We start from the raw sequence: 21,989 nt of genomic DNA on the forward strand, positions 1-21,989 counted from the left end.
TCAGACCGAGCCAAAGCTATTACAAACGCCAAATATCCTTATGTTGCCATGTTAGCAAAGCGCTACCTGGCTGTATCTGCTACCTCTGTCCCTAGAGAGAGGGTGTTCTCCACAGCAGGAGACATTGTTACTGCCAGCAGATCTGCCCTTTCGGCAAGCAATGTGGACAAGTTCATTTTTCTTTAAAAAAACATGAAAATACAATGACAAGCAAGTCATAATGTCAAACTGGCTGCTTAGGTGCAGTACAGTACAGTTCAAATACAGATTATTTCAGTTCATCGAAAAGCTGCACCTTAATGTTTATTTTATTATATTTTGTATTTATTTGAGTGAATATTCACAGTTTAATAATAATTAAAAACCCAAAACTAATAGTTTATGTTTTGTGAGTACTAGTAGCCTACAGTAAAGTTCAAATACAGATTATTTCAGTTCATCGAAATGCTGCACCTTAATGTTTATTTTATTATATTTTGTATTTATTTGAGTGAATACATTATTCACAGTTTAATAATAATTAAAAAAATATATATATATATGTTTTGTTCTGTGAAAAAAAATTCTGCTGTACCGAAAACGTACCGAACCGAACCGTGACCAAAAAACCGAGGTACGTACCGAACCGAAATGTTTGTGAACCGTTACACCCCTAATCCCTACCGTTACACCACTACCAGGCATAAATATAAACATTTTGTTTTGTCATAAGAAAACATCCATGCAAAAGATACAATTTAAAAAAAACACAACATTTCAACAGATTTATTTGTAAGTAGACAAGTTTAAATTATTTTATTGAACAATCATTTGTTTCATTGAAGAACAAAAACATGAATGTTGAGTTAAATATTACTTCTAGAAATCATCTGTGCATGTGTTGGAGGAATGCACAGTACCTGTAGGGGGTGTGGTCTCAATAGCCATGCAGTGTGCTATGTGATTGAGGAATGGCATGGATATTCAAGTGTACTTGAATGGCATCTGTTTGTTTTAGTCAAGATTATGCTAAAATATACTTTCCCCAACTATATTTAAGTTCCCTATGAAGAGCCAACCTTCAATTTGTAAAATTCCCAGTTTATTCACATAAATTCCCGTTTTGTCCCATGGAAAGTTTCCATCTTTGAAAATTCCCGGAATTTTGCAACCCTAGTCCGAAGCGTTCTCCCTCTCTGGAAATACTCATTTAATATAGGTGAGGGGTGGCACCTGGTTAGAGAATGCAGGAGTCAGTGAATGCAGCACACCACCACACATTATCCAGTTTGTAATTCGTCATAAATCCGGTCTTTTCTTGTTTCTTGAATTTGTCTGATGGTTTCGCCCTTGGCCCTGGCACACAAATAGTCCAGAATCTCATTGTCTGTCCAGTGTCTTCGTGTAAATTATCCCTTTTCTTTATCCTCAGGTGCTTTACGACAGGTGCAACAGTAACGTCCTCAACAGCCCACTGCTCGCTGTGAATGCTCTGGAGAATTAGCAGCTCTGTCAGGGTGTCCGCGGGGTCTTAAAAAGTATTAAAAGTTGATAAATCAACTTAGCGAAAATTAAGGCTATTAATACTGGTTTCTAATGGTTTCTGTGGAGTTCTACTGGAATGAAAGAGCACAGTCTACAGAAGCAACAAAGCAGCATACTGCATTAAACCTGACCTTGACAGAGAGGTTGAAGTTCATGTGGAGAGGAGGCTTCAGTAGTCTGTCTGCACTCTGTTTAGTTGTGCTATCTTACAATCAATATAGTAAATGTGAGGTAAAGTGTGTCGCCAATGTAACCGGTTAGAACTCGAAGTTGTGATGAGGTCTTAAAATGTATGGAAAGGGTCTTAAAGGTCTTAAAAGGTATTACATTTGACTTCAGGATTCCTGCATATACCCTGTCTGTGCACACATGGGCTCAATCAGACATCACACAGATTTATCACAAGAGACCTATAAAGGTATATTATCTTGGTGTCTGGTCTGAATGAATTGGACATTTGCATTCTTTCATACTGCTCCACCATGCAATGTTGAAAAATAAGCTGTGTACGAAAAGCATGGCAAAGCACTACTTTCATCGTTCTGGACAGTATTTTAGCCAGTTTCAAATCACAGCAGGTGGCTTGTTGTGTTGTATCACTGTATGACACACAGAACAAAAATTGGTTGCAGCTAATTAAATTCAATAACAGAAATGCATAAGTTCTCAGTGGTCAAGGTTAAAGCAGATGGTGTCTCTCTGGAGACAACCTTAACCATCAGAATACCAACAAGCTGGCTTTAATTAATAGTTGGTTCGGGTAAGTGTGGTCCAAATGAAATATTAATCTATGTACTACTTAAATTGCGCTTGTTACCATAAAGATTTATTTTATTAGGGTTACTTAAATTCCCTCTAACTAACTACACAGAGTTCAGATGCACTCAGGTAAGTCTAAATACGAGCGGTGTCAACCTCTGCTTTTTTTCTCAAAATATCCCAGTCAGGTGTCACGTTACTTCTATTTGGGACTGAGTTGATGTTCATCAACCACAATGAATCAGCACACCTACAACAAGTATGTGTACAGAGCATTGAAATGGCTGCAAACTTACCACTGCAGATACAGTTTACTTTATTACGGAGAACCACAACACTGATGATCATTTCTATTGTAGCTTTCATGTTTTTCCATGGAACACAGAAACAAGTTAATTACAGCATGGATTTAATTAAATGGCTTCATGGAAGAGGTGAAGATATATTTCACATGAGTTGCTTTTGGCTCTCTTGCTGCCATATGTATGGACTGTCTGCAATGCAATGATATTATCATTTTATTTCCGTCCTCTACCCATACATCTTTAGATATACATTTACTTCCTGTGTCCAGAATGACTTGCAGTGTAAATCCTTGAGATAAGCTTTCTCTCTGATGGGTTGTGCTGCTGCTTCAAGGAGATAGTTTCTCACAAATTTGAGATCACAGCGTGTATACATACTAGGGATGGGTATTGTTAAGGTTTTAACGGTACTACTACTTTTATCGATACCGCTTATCGTTCCGGTCTTTTAACGGTTCTTTTGGAGAAAAAAATAAGGTAAACTAACTAAACAAATTGTGAACAAAACTAACATTGCTTTTTATTTAAATTAAATACATAATATTTCACATCAAAATAAACAACAATGTTTTAACAAATCGTATTAAATAATCTGATGACATAATTGTAAACAGAATATCTGAAACTTTAACAAAATAAATAACTCTGTTTCCTCTAATCATTAACCCATGTTTGTATAATTGAGTTAACTCGGTGTGTTGCTGCTAGCATACATAACACCTGACGTGGAAAAGTTACTCGTGGATGGAGCTACAGAGCAACTAGAAAGACAGTCGAACCCGGTGCATTTCTCCGTCTGAATGTGCTGCACTTTTGCTAAAGGTTTCGACAAATTGCTTGTGTTACCGCCCTTACATGTACATGCTAAACTCTTATTGCACTTTTGGTAACGAGCATTGTCCACATCGAGACGGTAAAGTTTAACCACACCTCGTACCACGTTCTCTCCGCCATCTCCTCCGTGTGTGTTGCTGCATGTAGCAGCTGCGTGTGTGTAAACTGCCCCGCCCCCTCGCACACAGGCGGGGGAGAGAGATCTCTCGTCTGGATTGGAAAGATCAAAAATACAAAAAATAATCAGACGCATTTTGCAGTCTTTTTGCATATTAGAAACGGAGTTGGCGACACTAAAACTGCAATATAATGTTTGTGTAGCAATAATACATATGACATATTTTTTACATGTCTTCAGTACCGATAACAAGACCAATAACGTCGGAACTTAACGGCACCACAGTCTTTAATAATTCAGCCCCGGGGCCCGCTTAATACCGGGGCTCGGTACCCATCCCTAATACATACTCTACAAACATTTGGAGTATTGTCTAAAAAAAAAAAAAATCAATAACGGCAAGGGTTTCTCAACCATGCATTTCCTATTTTTATATACAAAGTTGTTAATAGGCTTGTGTGTTGTTGACAATAAAGCTGGAGTTTATGGTCTTATGACCATTTAATTAGCTTGTCAATAGCAATAAGCTGATGGGAATTCCCAGCTGACCCAAGATAGTGTTGCTACCTCAAACATGTTATTGACAACAAAGATGCCTTTAGCAAACTTTTGAAGTATAGAATTGATAGTTTCATGGTCATACAGATAATGTCTGATTTGAATACACAATGCAACGCACATTCTCCCTGAGTGAAAACCGGACATGTAACTAGTGACAACACATTTTCTTAAATTCATAAACTGAATTTGTATCTCAGTCTGAATTGCAGCAGTTCCATCACTTTCCTCACAACACGTGTGTCCTCTTTGAATGATTGAGCAACAAATCCAAAGCAGAATTTGATTAAGTATTTATAAAATTCCTAAAACATTTTACATTCAGTAAATAAGTAATTTGGCATGGCCATTGGCATTCTTCATTCATCTCCTAGGTTGGCAATAGTTGCCCTAGTTCAGCGGTCATTCAGAGGCAACAAAATCTCAAATAATTTAAACTTACCTAGACTGCATCGCTTGGAATTATGTTCCACTTTTGACAGGAACATTTTTTAAACACCCACCTGATTTGTGGGTTGAGGTTTGGCAAAAAGGACAAAACGGCAAAAACAAGAGAAATCAAAAGCCCAGCCAAATATAATGTTTTTAAGCTCTTGACAGGATCAGAAATATCATATAATTTCACCCTCTGATGGGGAGCAGAGGAGGGAAACCTGTATGTGTGTGTCTGGTCCATCCATGCATAAGCTAATTCACATTACAAGTGATTTAATGTTTGGAGGAGTCATAGCAACAGTTGGGGGTAAAAAAGTGTATGTTTTAAGTAGATAGAGAAAGAGCTTGTTCACTGCAATCAAATGAGTTCTGAGTCAAAGGTTTTGTCTCCCTCCCATCACAGTTTATCCCTCTCCTCTCTCTCCATTTTCCTGCACTCGCTGCAATGATGTCTTTCCTATTACCTCTGATTTGGCTTGTCTGGTTGTGAATACTTAATCATGTTGAGATGCCGCACTTTTCTTCCTTCCTTGGTTGGTTTGACACTTATTCCTAGCTGAGAGGGAGACAATGTGCCAAATACAGTTTAAACAGGCATAAATAAGTCTGTGTGCTAAGGAAATTGTTTACCGTCATAAGTGCAGACATATAAGTAGCAACATGACCTTATTCATGTATTATTTTTTAGATATTCCCTGCTTTAACTTAGATTTGCTTCATTCATAGATTTTAGAGCAGAGGTAATGCTTTGATGGTGTTAACTAAGATGCTGCTAACATGTCTATTTTTTTTCCTTTTAAGACAGCGCAGCAATCAACAAAAACCTTACAAAACCTGTGGCTGCTTCAGAATAAGGTAGGACAAACATCCCTATTTCGATTGGAAACTGTTTCTCCACAACTAAATGCAGAATCAGTCCACTTTGTCTTTGCCTGTGTGTGTGAGAGTGTAAGTGTGTGTGAGCCCATTCTTTGTAACCCCCACCAGTGGATGTACTGGGGCTCTGCTGCCCCTGAGGTTGTTCTCAAAGCCTTGGTCGGGGGTCCACAGCAGCGTTTCCGCCAGGGGGGCCTCTTGCCGTCATTTGACGCCCTTATTCAGTTCGGGACGCCCTGACCGCGAGCCAAGGGCGTCCAAAAATATTAATAATTCGAGAGAAGATCGAGAGTTTTTATCGCTTGAAATGACGAAAAGGAAAAAGGACAAGGAAATCCCTCTGTTGGAGGGGCAAAGGAGTCTGGTGGGATTTTTTTCGGAGTATTTTGAAGATCGTTTCACCGACATCGAAGGTGCCTGCTACAGGACAACACGAAACGTGCGCGATTTGGACGCGATGAGCAGGGGGGGGGGGGGGTTTAGTGGAGCACGCGCGTGAGCTGCGAGCACCAGAGCCTCGCAGCGGCGAAACTGAGGCTCCATGATAAACTGTGGTAACATGAAGAGCCGTTTGGGAGCCGAAACAGCCGGCGCTTTAAGAGAGCCGAGCCAAATGATCCGGCTCACTAACGTAAAAAGACAGTATCTATAAGGGACGGCTCAAGTCAAAATTCAAAACACACATCCCCCCCTTCCGCTCTCGGGGTGGATGCCCTCTCAGCCCTGGTCTGGCGGAAACACTGGTCCACAGCTGTTCTATAGAAAATGTACTGAAGTCACTTTATTGCTGTGTGAAAAGGGACCATGCAACAGTATACGGTCATCATACAAGTTCATCACCATGACAAGTCTTTTTTTTTTTAGTACATTCTGAGTATGGTCTACTGAGCTTTTGTATGTGAAAATAGAGAAATAGGAGATGAGGTTAGGGTTGAGACTTGTATGTTTATATTGACCCACATTTCATCTACGAAGTAAACAAAACCTCCTGTCTCTTCACGCTACTCACTTCCTGTGAGTGAGACAAACACGGCACAGAGAAACATAACTCGTAAAGCAATGTCTGGAAGAATATTTAAATGACGTATTTTTTTCATACTTTTGCAAGCAAGGCCTGGATTGGGTAATTGGCCGATTGTATTTATGAGCCTTAATGAAGTTGGTTGCAGTGTCACTTCTTCAGTGTTACAATATATTATTAGCATTTATAATTGATTATGTCTTTAGAGGGAAGTTGTGCTACTTATGACTAGGGTTGGGTATCGTTTGAATTTCCACGATTCTGATTCCGATTCCGATTCTACTTTTCGATTCCGGTTCTTAATGGTTCTCAATTCCGATTCTTTGAGGGGCAGGGTAAAAAAAATGATACATGCTTCTTCCACCAAAAAAATTACATTTATTCGAGAAACTTTTACACAGGTTAGTTTACAGTAATATTCACATTAATCAGTCTGTTTATATTCACTGCTATGTAACTGTAACCTGAGAACCACTGAAGCTACAACAGTCCAACTTTTAAAGGAACCCCCCCCCCCCCCAATTTAAAAACAGTTCTTGTTGAGAAAAACAAGCATATCTGCCTTCTCAGGCATACCGGGAAGAAATGTTTGAACATTTGAAAGTAAAATGCTTCAATCTGGTGCACTTTAAGCAGAATTACTAGAGACTAGGGGGTACAACTCTAAACACTAGTGGTGCACGATAATTATCGGCCCGATAATTATCGGTCCGATATTAGGAATTATGACGTCATCCCGATAAACCCGATAACAGTATTAATAGCCCCGATAATATACAATATATTTTTTGGGTAAAAAAAAGAAAAACATACTGCGGTGTGGGTGGATTGGGATGAGGGGCGCTTGTTTTTCACTCGGCTCCTCCCGTTTTGCCAGTACTGTGGTATTAGTGGTTTAGGAAGAGGGGAGTTTTTCACAAATCCAGCGCTCCCTAACTCATGCCTGGCTGTGACGTAAATGGTGTGCGGCCGTGAAGCCAGGACAGTAAACAAACATGTCGCCGGTAGTATGGGACTATTTCAAAGTTTCAGAGTTAGATAGTTCGCTTGCTATTTGTATTAACAAATGTAATGCAGAAGTTCCACGAGGAGGGAAAAAGGCAACGAGCTATAATACTTCCAACCTGATTAGTCACCTGAAACATCGCCATCGCTACGATGGTGTGTTAAAAGCGTACGAAGACGCCTGCGCTGCTAAACTAGCGGCGAATCCAAAGCCAGCTGCAAAGGCACCGGGGCTTTTACCTATCAACGAGGCTTTTGAAAAAGGCAAGAACTTTGTTTGGAAAAATAAATATGGTCACTTTGAAGAGTCAAAACTGTTCTTGGCTTTGTTTTGTTCATAGTAGTAATGCTCATGTAATTTGCTCACTACTAGTCTTTTTTTTACCACCAGGTGTGCAAAAACTACAGGTACATTTAATATATATATATATTATATTATTATCGGGTATCGGTCTTGAGAAGCAGGAAGTTATCGGTATCGGTTTCAAAAAACCAATATCGTGCATCCCTACTAAACACCCATATGAAAAAGATCGGTTTACATTTGAATAATTAAATAAGTATGTGAACATAACCAATAACCTACCACAGCCAATAACAAATACATGTAACGTATTTTATTTTTGTTGTTCATTCATATCTTATTTTACTATTTTATTTATGCATATTTTTGTATCTCTCCAGTTTAAAACGATATGTCTGGTTTCTGGTCCTATAGTATACATTGGAATGATTTCAAACCTGTTTTATCCCAATAATTATAAAGGAGTGCCTTGGAAATATGTGTTTACATAAATTATGATCAAAACGTTTGAGACCCACTGAGATAACTTAGACTAAAGTGAACTATCTAAACACTCAGAGTCCTTTACCTCACTGAGCTGTAGTTATCAGCCTCTCAGTCTGACTGGAGAGGACTCTCCCTCCACATCATTGTAGAAACATCTTCTTCTTCCGTTAGAGCAGCTTGCACCAGAAGCTAATAACAACAGCGCTGGTACCGGTGCCAGGGCTCTCGACTAACTTTTTTCCCCATCCTCCCGGAACCGTCCCGAAATACAATCTAAGCCGTCCCGAAATTAATGTGGACCATCCCGAATTTAAAAATGTTAGTTTTTCTACATTATCATTAGTTAAAATCATTCAAAGTGACCTTTAACATAAATAAAACATCATACAAATCATTAGATGATAATTCATCAACCTTTTTATTTGAGTAAATCATTCAATCATATAAACAAAGGCCAAATATATTTAAACAAACACACAAATGAGAAAATTACTCTAATATTGAATCCAATCAAGTCCCAATCCAATTATCCAAAAAATCCAACACTGTGTCCTGAAGACAGAACCCAGAGTAACCACTAACCAGGATGACAGTCTATAACACAGTCAGGAGACCTTTACAGGATTCATACACTTTTTCACCAATGATTTTCAATGACTTCTCAATGACCTTTACCTAATTTTTCATGACCAAAAAAAAACGACAACTGAAAATGTTTTATTTGAACATGGAACAGGAAAATAAGGTCTGCATATGAAACATGTAGTGCCTATCTAAAACAAATCAAATAGTAGGCTTACTAGCTTCTACACGCTAAAGCAACTGTAGTCAGGGATGCAAACTCATCAGGTATGAAAAAGGTGACAAGGACCCGACCCCCGACCCCACGGAATATCGGCTTTAAAAGGAGGAATAACAGAGGATTTTAGCAATCAGAACAACTAAAGCAGCAGGTAATAATAACAGAAACGCCAAAGAGTCACATCTAATAGAAATATATAAAAGCATTTATTTTAATTGTGTATAATTGTATTGTATATAATTTTGGCAGCACTGTTGAGCATTTTGAAAATGTATTTTCATGCCTCTGTGCAAGGCTTAGTCTTTCTATCTGTATAGCCACTGGTGTAAAGTAACTAAGATCATAAACTCAAGTACTATACGTGGGTACAATTTTGAGATACTTGTACTTTATTTAAGTATTTCAATGTTTTGCTACTTTGTACTTCTACACTGCAGTTCAGAGGTAACTGGTGTACTTTTCCTCCACTACATGTATTTAATACCTTTAGTTACTTCACAGATGTGGATGAATGATGTGAAATATAATCAAGTGTTAAATCAGACTTTAGTTCCACCTGGAGTAAATCCACAAGCTACCCTGCAGTATACAAAGTCATTCAAACTAGCTGCACCTTTACCAGCTTTGATAACGCTTTCATGATCAATCATCATAAAACATATCATATATATTATTCTGAAATGGACCAATCTGCACAATGACTACTTTTACTGTCGCTACTTTCACTATATTTTGATGATAATACTTTTATACTTTTACTTGTAGTCTAGTGGGTAGAAGGGGGTATCATGCACCCCCCTGAAATATACTTTTAATCAGCTTTTCCAGATTGGAAAAATTGTGTTGAAAACTATTAGCTATGTTAAAAAGTTGAAAAATTGTCCCACGTATATTTTTTTCCCCAAATTAGTGTTTATTTACCCTAAAAATCGAGTTTCACTCTTTTTACACCTTTCACTATATCTCAGCCATTATTGCAGATAGCTGAACAAATAAGGTATCCAGATCCATGTTTTGAGGGTCAAGGAACACAATAAAACTATTCTTAAAGTGATCACATGTGTCTGTGGCATGCTATTATGCTAATTAGTGCCGCCATTACAAGAAAATAGCATTTTAGTCTTGTAAGTCAAGGCAAGGCAAGTTTATTTATATAGCACTTTTCAGCACAAGGCAATTCAAAGTGCTTTACAAAAAATGAAAGACATTTAAGAAAATGGCATTTAAAATCAGTCATTAAAAAGAAAAGCTAATAAAATAAACATTAAAAGAAAAAATACATGGATAAAAGTTACAGTGCAGTCTAAGATATGAATAGTTCAATTAAAAGCAGCGACAAAAAGAAAAGTCTTCAGCCTGGCTTTAAAAGTAGTCAGAGTTGCAGTGGACCTGCAGGTTTCTGGGAGTTTGTTACAGATATTTGGAGCATAATAACTGAACGCTGCTTTACCGTGTTTAGTTCTGACTCTGGGGACAGAAAGCTGACCAGTCCCTGAAGACCTGAGAGATCTGGATGGTTTATAATTTAGCAGTAGATCAGAAATGTATTTTGGGCCTAAACCATTCAAAGCTTTATAAACCAGCAGCAGTATTTTGAAATCTATTCTTTGACACACAGGAAGCCAGTGTAAAGACTTCAGAACAGGAGTGATGTGATCCACTTTCTTAGTGTTAGTGAGGACTCGAGCAGCGGCGTTTTGAATCAGCTGCAGCTTCCTAATAGATTTTTTAGTGAGACCTGTGAAGACACCATTGCAGTAGTCGAGTCTACTGAAGATAAAAGCATGGACAAGTTTTTCCAAATCCTGCTGTGACATTAGTCTTTTAATCCTAGATATATTCTTTAGGTGATAGTAGGCTGATTTAGTAACTGTTTTAATGTGACTGTTGAAACTCAGGTCAGAGTCCATGACTACACCTAGATTTCTGGCTTTATCTGTTGTTTTGAACATTGCAGACTGAAGCTCAGCGCTAACTTTTATACGTTCTGCCTTGGCTCCAAAAACCATTACCTCAGTTTTATCTTTGTTTAATTGGAGAAAGTTCTGACACATCCAGTCATTGATTTGTAGGGATGCTCCGATCGATCGGTCACCGATCGATATCGGCCGATACTCACTCTCTACCGATCGATCGGTGCTCTCTAAACATGCCGATCGCGAGAGCCGATCGCATGACGTAAAATACATGACACTTTTCTCTGTGTGCGGCAAAACAAGTTCGCCAAAATGGCTTCACCGGTCTGGCATTATTTTAAGGTGTCCGAAAAAGACAGTAAAATAGCGGTATGCAACGTGTGTGAAGCAGAAATCCTGCAGCTCCGCCCGCCGGACAGGTAAGCGCAGCGAAGCACACACACACAGGGAGAACCAGACCGCAGTTCATTTCCTCATATTCCAAACGAGAAATTACGGTAGCAAATCACCCGGTTCTTTACGACCAGAACTATTAACGGGATACAAACCGGAGGAACCAGGCATGGAGGGAGGTGGCAGAGACAGTGGGTGAAACTGGTAGGTTTTTGCCTGTTTGGGGAGTTTATATATATATATATATATATATATATATATTGCTCGCATAAAATCCCAGGGTTTTTTTTGCTTTGTATGTCGGGGGCGGGAGATTCATGTGATTGGTTGTTGGTCGCGTTGCTCGCAAAAAATCCCCAAGCTTTCAGACACGCCCAGCTCCAAGATTTTCGAAAAGCTGCTGTGTGGACGTACCGTAAGAGTTAGACCTAACACACTTAGCTATTTTATCTACCTCTGGAACAAGCTAAACTAGTTATTATAAATATATTTATTCTTCATTGTCGGGTCACTGGATCAGTGAGCTGCATGAGATACTGACAGGCTGTCAGGAGAGGGGGAGAGAGAGAGGGAGAGAGGAAAAGAGAGCGCTTCCGCTAATTTCTCCCGTGTTATTATCCAAAGTGAATGTAAACTTGAATAATGTACATCATTTGAATGTAATAATTAAGTTGATTGTTGTTTGTGGAAGCTCCAGTGAATGAGCCCCATTAACTGAGTTTTAAACATCACTTTAAATGGAAGATTTAAAGTGATGTTTAAATCTTCCATTTAGGCCCCGCCCACTCGATCGGATCGGCGATCGGTATCGGCCGATACTGATTCCGGCGATCGGCCCCGAAATTGGCGATCGGAGCATCCCTATTGATTTGTTCAATGCACTTACTCAGTGTTTGAATTGGAGCATAGTCTCCTGGTGAAATTGTTACGTACATTTGTGTGTCATCTGCATAGCTATGGTAACTTATTTTGTTGTTTTTCATTATCTGAGCCAGTGGTAGCATGTAGATGTTAAAGAGAAGAGGCCCCAAGATGGAGCCTTGAGGAACCCCACATGTCATATTTGTCAACTCAGATGTGTATTTACCTATATAAACAAAGTTGTTTCTGTCCTTTAAGTAGGATTCAAACCAATTTAGAACTGTTTCCGAAAGTCCCACCCAGTTTTCCAGTCGGTCTAGTAATATGCTGTGGTCAACAGTGTCAAACGCAGCACTGAGATCTAATAATACTAACACTGAAGTTCTGCCACTGTCTGTGTTTAAGTGGATGTCATTAAAGACCTTTACAAGAGCAGTCTCAGTGCTGTGGTTTGGACGAAAGCCTGACTGGAACACATCGAAACAGTTATTTAAATGCAAGAAATTACTCAACTGTTGAAAAACAACTTTTTCAATGATTTTACCTAGAAATGGGAGGTTTGATATGGGCCTGTAATTGTTCATTACTGAAGCATCTAGATTATTATTTTTTAAGAGCGGTTTAATGACTGCAGTTTTCAGGGCCTGTGGAAAAATACCTGAGTGAAGAGATTTGTTTACTATATGAAGTAGATCTGAGGCCATGCAAGGCAAAACATCTTTGAAAAATCCCGTTGGAATAATATCAAGGCAGCAGGAGGAGGATTTCTGAAGTTGTATAATGTCCTCTCGGTTTTTATCATTAATCTGATGGAATTGTGTCATGGTGTTTGAATTGATGTTAACTGGACACAGAGACAACACATTTGCTGTTCCTGATGCAGAGGCACTGACTGCTTGTCTGAATTTTGTCAGTGAAAAAGGAGGCAAAATCATTGCACGCCCTGGTGGATAGAAATTCAGAGGCTACTGACACTGGGGGGTTAGTTAGTCTGTCGACTGTAATGTGTTTTTGGTAATGATGTCAGAGAAGAACGATTGTCATGCGTTTTTCAATTCCAAATTATAAAGGCCAAGTCTCTCTTTACAGATTTCAAAGTGAACCTGGAGATTTGTTTTTCGCCACCTGCGTTCAGCTTTTCGACATTCTCTTTTTTCTGTTTTCACGGTCATGGCCTTTCTCCATGGAGATATTTTCTTGCCAGACAATTCCTTTACCTTAGTTGGAGCAATGGCATCTATAACATTTTTAATTTTTGAATTAAAATGATCTACTAGCTCATTTACTGAGATGTTAGCAGGGGCAAGTGTGGAAGAAAAATTCTGAGTAAACATATCCCTAGTATTTTCAGTTAAATATCGCTTTGTGGTTACCTCTTTTTGAACATTTTTGTGAACAGAAATAGAGCTCTCAAAGAAAACACAGAAATGGTCAGAGAGTGCAACATCAGTCACCACAACCTTAGAGATATTCAGACCCTTTGAGATAATTAAGTCCAGAGTGTGCCCCTTATTGTGCGTGGGCTCCGTCACATGCTGAGTCAGTCCATAGCTATCAAGAACACAAAACAGTTCTTTTGCCCCTCTGTCCTGGGGGTTGTCAACATGGATGTTAAAATCACCAACAATGACTAGACGGTCAAAGTCAATACACACTATAGACAGCAGTTCAGTAAAGTCATCAAATAAGCTTGCACAGTATTTGGGTGGTCTATAGATATTTAGGAACAGAGCTCGAGAGGAGCATTTCAGCTGAAGGGCCACATATTCAAAAGAATCAAAGTTCCCATAAGATGTCTTCCTGCATTGAAGGGAATCATTGAACAGAATAGCAACTCCACCCCTTTCTTATGCATTCTTTCCTGACTCATAAAACTAAAGTTGGGAGGGGTTGATTCGATAAGAACAGCTGCACTGTTATTTTCTTCAATCCAAGTTTCTGTTAAAAACATAAAATCGAGATTGTGCTCAGTGATAAAATCATTGATTAAAAATGTTTTTCCTGCCAAAGACCTGACATTTAATAAAGCTAGTTTAAGTTTGTTAAACACACTATCAGTCATGTTTTTTGTAACAAGCTGTGGCTGACATGGAATCACTGCTAAATTAGATAAACTCACACAAACGTTTGAGCGCTTCCTGTATCTAAGATGATTCACCGCTCTTAATCTATTACCTATCAACACAGATATCGGCAAAGCTATAGGCAGGCAGGGCCCCGGCATGTCCTGGAAAGAGTTGAGAGTGCCACACGCCCTTGAGCCTGGACCCAGCACATATCAGTAAGAGTTTGTTGCATTTTGTACACACACATCCTTATCAGGCTTCGGAGACTGCAAATGCTTTCGTAAAGGGAGGGGAGGTGGTTGACGTAGGCACGGTGATGGAGACGGGGGAGATGGTGCGGGGTTAGAGGACATGCTGCCAGGGGGGGCATGTCCTCTACCAAGAATGATGTATTTTGCACCGAATGTGCATGATATCCCCTTCTACCCACCCAACTATTGAGGAACATTTTGAATGCAGGACTTTTACTGTGACAGAGTATTCCTACACTCTGGTACTTCTACTTTTACTCAAGTACAAGATCTGAGTACTATACTTTTACTCAAGTACAAGATCTGAGTACTATACTTTTATTAAGTACAAGATCTGAGTACTTCTACTTTTACTCAATTACAAGATCTGAGTACTATACTTTTATTAAGTACAAGATTTGAGTACGTCTACTTTTACTTTAGCACAATATCTATACTTATACCACCTCTGTTTATAGCCTATGAAAAAAACTATTAGAAAATGAAGGCTAAAGCTAACGTTAACAGATAGTGACAATGTATGCTAGCTAGCTAGCTCAACGATTCCTTAAATGATATTGCGACAGAAAAACGTTTCAGTGCACATCACGCTCTGCCGCTCTGCTCTGAACACCTGAATGGCCCGTTCTAACAGCTGTTCACCAGCGGCTCAGTCTGTGCCACAGTGACTCCGCACAGTTAACAAACGCACCGTAGATAATGTAGCTTACCCCATGGGCGTCGCAGCCATTATATGAGGGTGGGACAAGTCCCCCCCACTTTTTCAAATGATTAGTTTAGACCCCTCCACTTTTACCATGTGGAAAGTCTGTGAATCGGTCTATCCACTCGCCGCACTCTGTAGAGCGCTGTGTCAGTGCTTCACTATCAAATCCATTCCACTTGCTTATTGAGAGAATGCCCAAATCAATGAAACTCTGTACCACGTGACTGGGCTAACGCGGCCTATCAGCCGTCATGATTTCCGAACCTTTTCTGTGCTTTTGCCGGTCGATTTCCCTGTTTTTGGGTGTTTTTGGCAGGTTTATCGGTCGCTGCGCGACCGATTTCAATAGGGTCTTCGCCGACCTAGGTCTCAGACCCTAATAATAATGAATAATCGGTCCGATCTCAATCATGTGCGATTTAACATGGAGGTGGGTGCGCCCACCTCACTGTAGGCCATACGGGCATGATTTAGGCCACTTTTAATGGGCTTTTGCCCCTCTTTTTCCCTGTTTTTGGTGGGTTTTGCATGGTTATCGCTCACTTTGCGAGCGACTACATTGATCGTAACGATATCAATTAAGCCCACGTGACTGGGCTCACGCGGCCTATCAGCCGTCATGATTTCCGAACCTTTTCTGTGCTTTTGCCGGTCGATTTCCCTGTTTTGGGGTGTTTTTCGCAGGTTTATCGGTCGCTGCGCGACCGATTTCAATAGGGTCTTCGCCGACCTAGGTCTCAGACCCTAATAAATGCTCACAGAAGGATTCACAAATGTATTTTGCGATTTATATATAAATGACTCTCCACAACAATATCTCTCAATGCACTCACAAATATTTATTGTTGTATATAAATGTACAAAAAATGGGCATTTAAACTGCTTTTTATTAATTCAAAGACGGCTCTGAATTAAAAATCATATATGTTTCCTTTCTTTACTACTGGATGAAATTACAAAATGTACCCATCATTTTCCTCATGCTAGTATAGCCACATAAAAGTATCAAACCACCATCTACTATTTTTTTTTATTCGTGGGGGGGGACCCCCACACCCCCCCCCCCCCTTAAAAATGTCCCCCCCCACATTCAGGATGCTTCCTACGCCCATGGCTGACCCTCATCCCGGAGCAGCAGAGTTCAGCCGGCAGGCAGGAAGACTCGAGCACACAGCTCGCGCTTGATATATTAAAAAATAACACCATGCGCGTCATGATGGCACATAACAGCTCGCGACCGCAGATTATTTCGGCGATTAGATGAAATGTAAATTATATTTGACGCAACTTTAGTTACATTTCCACGACTTTTCCAAAACTTTAAGAAAAATATTGTTTTCCATAACTTTTCCAGGGCCTGGAATTTGCATTTTGAATTTCTATGACTTTTCCAGGTTTTCAATGACCATACAAACCCTGCCTTTTGTTAGAGATTTAAAGGGATAACTGATCCGCTTTTAAAATCTCCGCGCGTCCCTATCAAGCTGGTTATGATACAGGAAGGAATCCAGAGCTACCAAGTAACCGTTAAACAATAATCTACTTTAATGGTAATATGACAATGCAATACAATCATTACAATACAACATAATATATTACAATTATATTGTAATGGTTAAGGAGTATGCCGGCCTACTCCTGCCCTGGTTCGCGTGCTGCGGAGATCCTTCCGGTCCTGGCAGCATGTGAAGAGAGACCGAACGCCAGGGATCTCCAGCAGATATACCAGAATAAGAAGGAGGGGTTAGGGGTTAGGTCAGCTGGTCATCTTTTCAGGTCATCTCATTGGGAGACGCAACGCTGGCCAGCAGGAAACCAAACTGGCTCACTTTCCAACAAAAGGTCTCAAGGCCTGCATACCTACACCTCCCCCACAGAGCAATAAAACCCTGTTTACTCCAACCAGCCCAGAATGTTTATAGCCATTTTTAGTCCTTACATTTATGAAAGGATAAAACAGAGAAATCAATATAAAACACAAACATAGGTATTGTTTGAACAGTATTCACTTAACTGCTACTATTGATAACCACCAGAGAAACCCAAGGGACCTCTCTTAATATCTATCTGGAATTTGCAACAAGACTTTCTGCCATTTCAAATGTAACACATTTCTTAAATATCAGATGATAATACTCTACACTTTACAAACTGCCCCGCCCCCTCGCACACAGACGGGAGAGAGAGATCTCGTCTGGATTGGAAAGCTCGAAAATACATCATAGACGCATGTTGTAGTCTTATTGCATATTAGAAACGGAGTTGGTGAAACTAAAACTGCGATATAATGTGTATGTAGCAATAATACATATGACATATATTTTTTAAATGTCTCCAGTACCGATTAAAAGTCCGATAACGTCGGAGCTTAACGTTACCACGGTCTTTAATAATTCCGGCCCGGGGCCCGTTTAATACATGGGGAGAGGCGCAGCATATTGCTAAGGACTAAATACGATGGAGAGTTCTCATCTCAGCCTTATTACCCATAGGGGATGAAGTAAGTAAATAAAGAGGCCAGCGCTCCAGGGTCTGGTTCTGCTGTGCGTTTTTGTGATGTAACGGTAAAACATTTCAGAATTCCTCCACGGGATGCCATTGGACATCACTCAACCCGTGAAATACACACACTCGGTACATAGCTAGACCCGCGAATTTGCGGGCTAGGAATTCGCGGGCACAGCCAGCTGGGCTGCATCTGGCTCTCGTTAGCAGAGAAAGAGCCCCGACCCCTCAGGTTTCGTTGTTTATATATCCTCTCCTGGCTCCTCCCTGGGGGCCGGCTCTCCACGTATTTAATGTCCGTTGTTACGCATATCACAGGATACAGACATTGTACATTCAATATATCTAAACACGCCTTTTCTCCTCCTTAACTCTTTCATGACTTTTCATTTAACACATTCTAAACGCTGTAATCAATACTCCAAAAAAATACAGGAAATACTTCACAGCAATTTGGTTTCCGGTCGTTCCGAATGTTGTGACATGCTACCCACATCTGTAAACGATAACGTACTCAAATAAACTGTACCTTCATTTAATATCCAACAATAATAATATCTCGACGTCTATAGTTGTAGTGTTGAAATCAGTAGGTTTCAGTGTGCAACATCATATCATATCGCTGCTAAATTCACCTCTATAGGAAATGGTATATTAGCCTCATGCTAAATGCTAACCGGAGATGAAGGATTTTCAGAATAAAAGCTTAACAACTGGTTGTGCACAAGAACTTCTGGTTTTTCAGTATAAAACAGCATTTAAACTAAAGGTACATTTAAGGTACATTATGCCATCAAAACATTGATTTTAATTTCTAACACCCGACACTATTTTTTTCGACGACGGGACGTCCTTAAGCTCGAGCCCTGACCAGTGCACCCTCCCTTTCTCCCTCGCTCACTCCCACGCTCTCACTTTGGCTGTGAGCTGCGGGTGACAGATAAGCCAACATCCCCCATTTTCATCACTTGCAGCGCCCATCGTACAGGGCAAATGATAAGTGTAACCGGGATGAAAAGGGTGTTACATTTACTTAATTATGAATGTTGTTACATCAAGGCCGAAAATTAGGATGAGCGCCAACGGTCAAAATAATTTTTTTTCCTCCCAGAGCGGTCAGCGCAGCGCCTCCACAGATCTGGCGCCCTAGGCGAACATCTATAACGCCAGTGCGACGGGCCGCCCCTGGTCCCACGTTACGCTGTAGGAAGTGTAGGTACAACGCTACATTTCCCGCCCCGCCGCAGTCCTACAGTAGGCTACGGAGAGCGGCGAGAAACATTTCCTCAGGCATCGAAAAGCGGAACCGAAATTCACATTTCTAAATGATGCCGTTGGAATCGAAAATGTTGGAACCGGTTCCGAACCGGAACCGGTTCTCGGTACCCAATATGACACTGATCATATGTGCGTCTGAACTTTGTATCACATTCATTTTCTTACTGTTCTCTCTGTTTCGACCGCCTATCTAAACAAAACTTCACTCAAATATCACATCACATGTGTACAGTGTATAGGAAAACAGCCCTAGTTTTCTTTCTTTTTTTTTAAGCCAACTGGGATATAGCCTATTTGATTTTCATTTGGTTCTTTGAAGTGCTGTGCCTTGTGAGTGTCTTGTGTCAAGGGAACTGGAGCAGTAATTCATGGTATCTGGTGGTCAATGATTGCATCTGTCTCCCTCTACACGAGTGCTCTTGAGGGAAGTGTGTTAATTGGTTCATGCATGTTCATGTGGATGAGTTTGTTTGTGAGTGCTATAGCTGAAAGGGTTTGCAAAAGTAGTATTCATCTTGGCAATAAGTGTCTATTTTATTTCTACATTTCTTTTAATGAATGGAAATTATTCCTGATAAATGTACTTGTATAGAGATCTTTATATAGTCTGTCATACTTTAAAAAGAGTTGTCTGAATCGCGTACAGGTACTGCCCCCATTACAACTTATTTATTACATATTAACCTTTCAGGAGCACTTACATGTTTTAACAAAGGTTAAGCTACTTTTTTGTGTGACTATGTATCACTAATAGATTAATCATTTAGTCAATAAAGCATCATAAGGAAATACGAAAATGATTGTCAAAATTACAAAACCTCATAAAGTGATATATTGTGATGAGAGATTACAGCCGATAAATGGCAAACTCTTACTTGATTTAGATACAGTGTCATCATTACCCTCAAATTCTGATATCCGTGTTTAGCTAAAAGTATTGGCTCCGGTTAGTAACTGTAGTTATTAGTAACTTTTTTTTAATTCCCAATAATTTCTTCAGTAACATTGCAGACCATTGCACAAATATATCCACTAACATTAGCCTACACCCAAGAATGTGGGCCATCAGTTTAAACTAGAGAATGCAATTCCTGAAGAAATTGCTAGTGGGAATGCTTTATGTTGAAAAGCTGACGCTAAACTGCTATGCTGAAATGTAATGTGTAAGAAGAAAGTGAATAATTTAGATTGAAATGATACATGAACACTGGGGGCTTGAATGTGTGATGAGAGAAGAAAAGAAAGTAAAAAGGCTTGGAAAAGCAGCAGAATATTTGAACTGCAAACTTCTGAACTAACTTGATGGCGAATGATCTGTCGCCATGGCAACGGCATTTGATGACACCCCATAATACGCTTAGATGCGTTGATGGCTGCATCGTTACCAAACCTGTGAAGTTTTGGGGCGTTTGGAGCAGTTTCACTGAAGTTATGAGAAAGCCGTGTGTCATGGCGAGCATTGTGTTGCCATGACAACGGCATTTGAAGAAATTGCAAAACTGTCCCGTAGATGTCTTCACGGCTGGACTGTTGGCACACATGTGAAGTTTGAGCACTTTTTGAAAATGTTCATAGGAGTTATAGCGACATTATGTTTTATGGCGAGGGATGCATTTCCATGGAAACGGCTGGTGAGATCTCAGATTTGGCGTAGAGCTGTTGAGGCATGGACCAGTGATATACAAGTGAAGATTGGGGGACGATTGGACCGTGTCGATTGGACTTACGGAGCGTCCACACAGCAGCGTGCGTTGACGCTTGGAGGTGGGCGTATCTGAAGCTTGGGGATTTTTTGCGACCAACAACCAATCACATGAATCTCCTGCACCCAACATACAAAGCAATAGCAATGTTAAAACGAAGTAAACTGGATATAAAATCCCCAAACGGCGAAAACCTACCAGTTTCGCCCACTGTCTCTGCCACCTCCCTCCATGCCTCGCTCCTCCGGTTTGTATCCCGGTAGATCAACAGAGACTGATCATACAGCACCGGGTGATTCACTACCGCTATAATGAATTTTCCCTCCATTTTTTTGAATATGAGGAAATTACCTGCGTAGTCTCTCCCAGCATACACGCGGTTTGATTGGCTAGTGCTTGTACTGGCAGATTTGCATAAACGGGATTTCATTGGCTGACGCCTCCGTCGAGGCGTCAAAAGTTGAACATTGCTCAACTTTTGACGCCAGCTACGCCAGCAACGCTCCACGTCGCTTCCCAAAATGCAGTTCGGCTAAAAGTGACGTCACCCCATTCAAAGTGAATGGGCAGAAGCTTCAACGCACGCCGCTGTGTGGACGGGCCGTTACAGCCACATCGTGTTTCATGGCGAGTGGTCTGTCGCCATGGCAACGACATTTGATGACACCCCATACTACGCTTAGATGCGTTGATGGCTGCATCATTACCAAACCTGTGAAGTTCTGGGCTGTTTGGAGTATATTCACTGAAGTTATGAGAGAACCGTGTTTCAAGGCGAGCAATGTGTTGCCATGGCAACAGCATTTGAAGAAATCTCAAAACTGTCCCGACGATGTCTTCACGGCTGGACTGTTGAAGGCTGCTGCTCTGAGCATGTCAGTTGGAGTGATGACATCATTGTGTTCCATTACACAGGTGTTTATATTTGAGCTAACAAGGTGTGCAGAGATCACAGGTTTCCATTGTTCTGAATGAGAGATAAACCTCTTACATGTGAACGTTTTGTGAAAGAATAACAGATATCTGTGAAATTTCAAAACGTGAAGCATGTCAAGGAAGTTGAGTATCTGAAGTGTAATTTTTGTGTACTTTCGGGTTAATAATGTGGCCTTTTTGGCAGTTTAACTAAAGGTGTGCGGCTGCTACCGTGAGGAAATATCAGCCTGAAATTACAATGGGCTTTAATGGAGGAATGTTGAAAGTTTTTGTCACTTCATGCCCTCAAGAGGCATTTTGTTTAATTATTTTTGCTGAATTATTTGTCATTTTTCAAGCTATGAGAT

General features: G+C 40.2%; 1 protein-coding gene across 3 annotated transcripts in view; it reads left to right on the forward strand.

Annotated features, from left to right (window-relative positions):
- The window catches only part of gpat2 (glycerol-3-phosphate acyltransferase 2, mitochondrial), a 253,000-nt gene that overhangs the window by 21,161 nt on the left and 209,850 nt on the right, over positions 1–21,989 (forward strand). For all 3 annotated transcript variants that reach the window (XM_034238034.1, XM_034238019.1, XM_034238027.1), the window contains exon 2: positions 5,335–5,388. The gene's annotated coding sequence lies outside the window, so the exon portion shown is untranslated. The remainder of the gene's footprint in view (positions 1–5,334; positions 5,389–21,989) is intronic.

This window comes from Gymnodraco acuticeps, unplaced genomic scaffold (genome assembly GCF_902827175.1).
Source record: "Gymnodraco acuticeps unplaced genomic scaffold, fGymAcu1.1, whole genome shotgun sequence".
In the NCBI taxonomy this organism is placed as follows: domain Eukaryota; kingdom Metazoa; phylum Chordata; class Actinopteri; order Perciformes; family Bathydraconidae; genus Gymnodraco; species Gymnodraco acuticeps.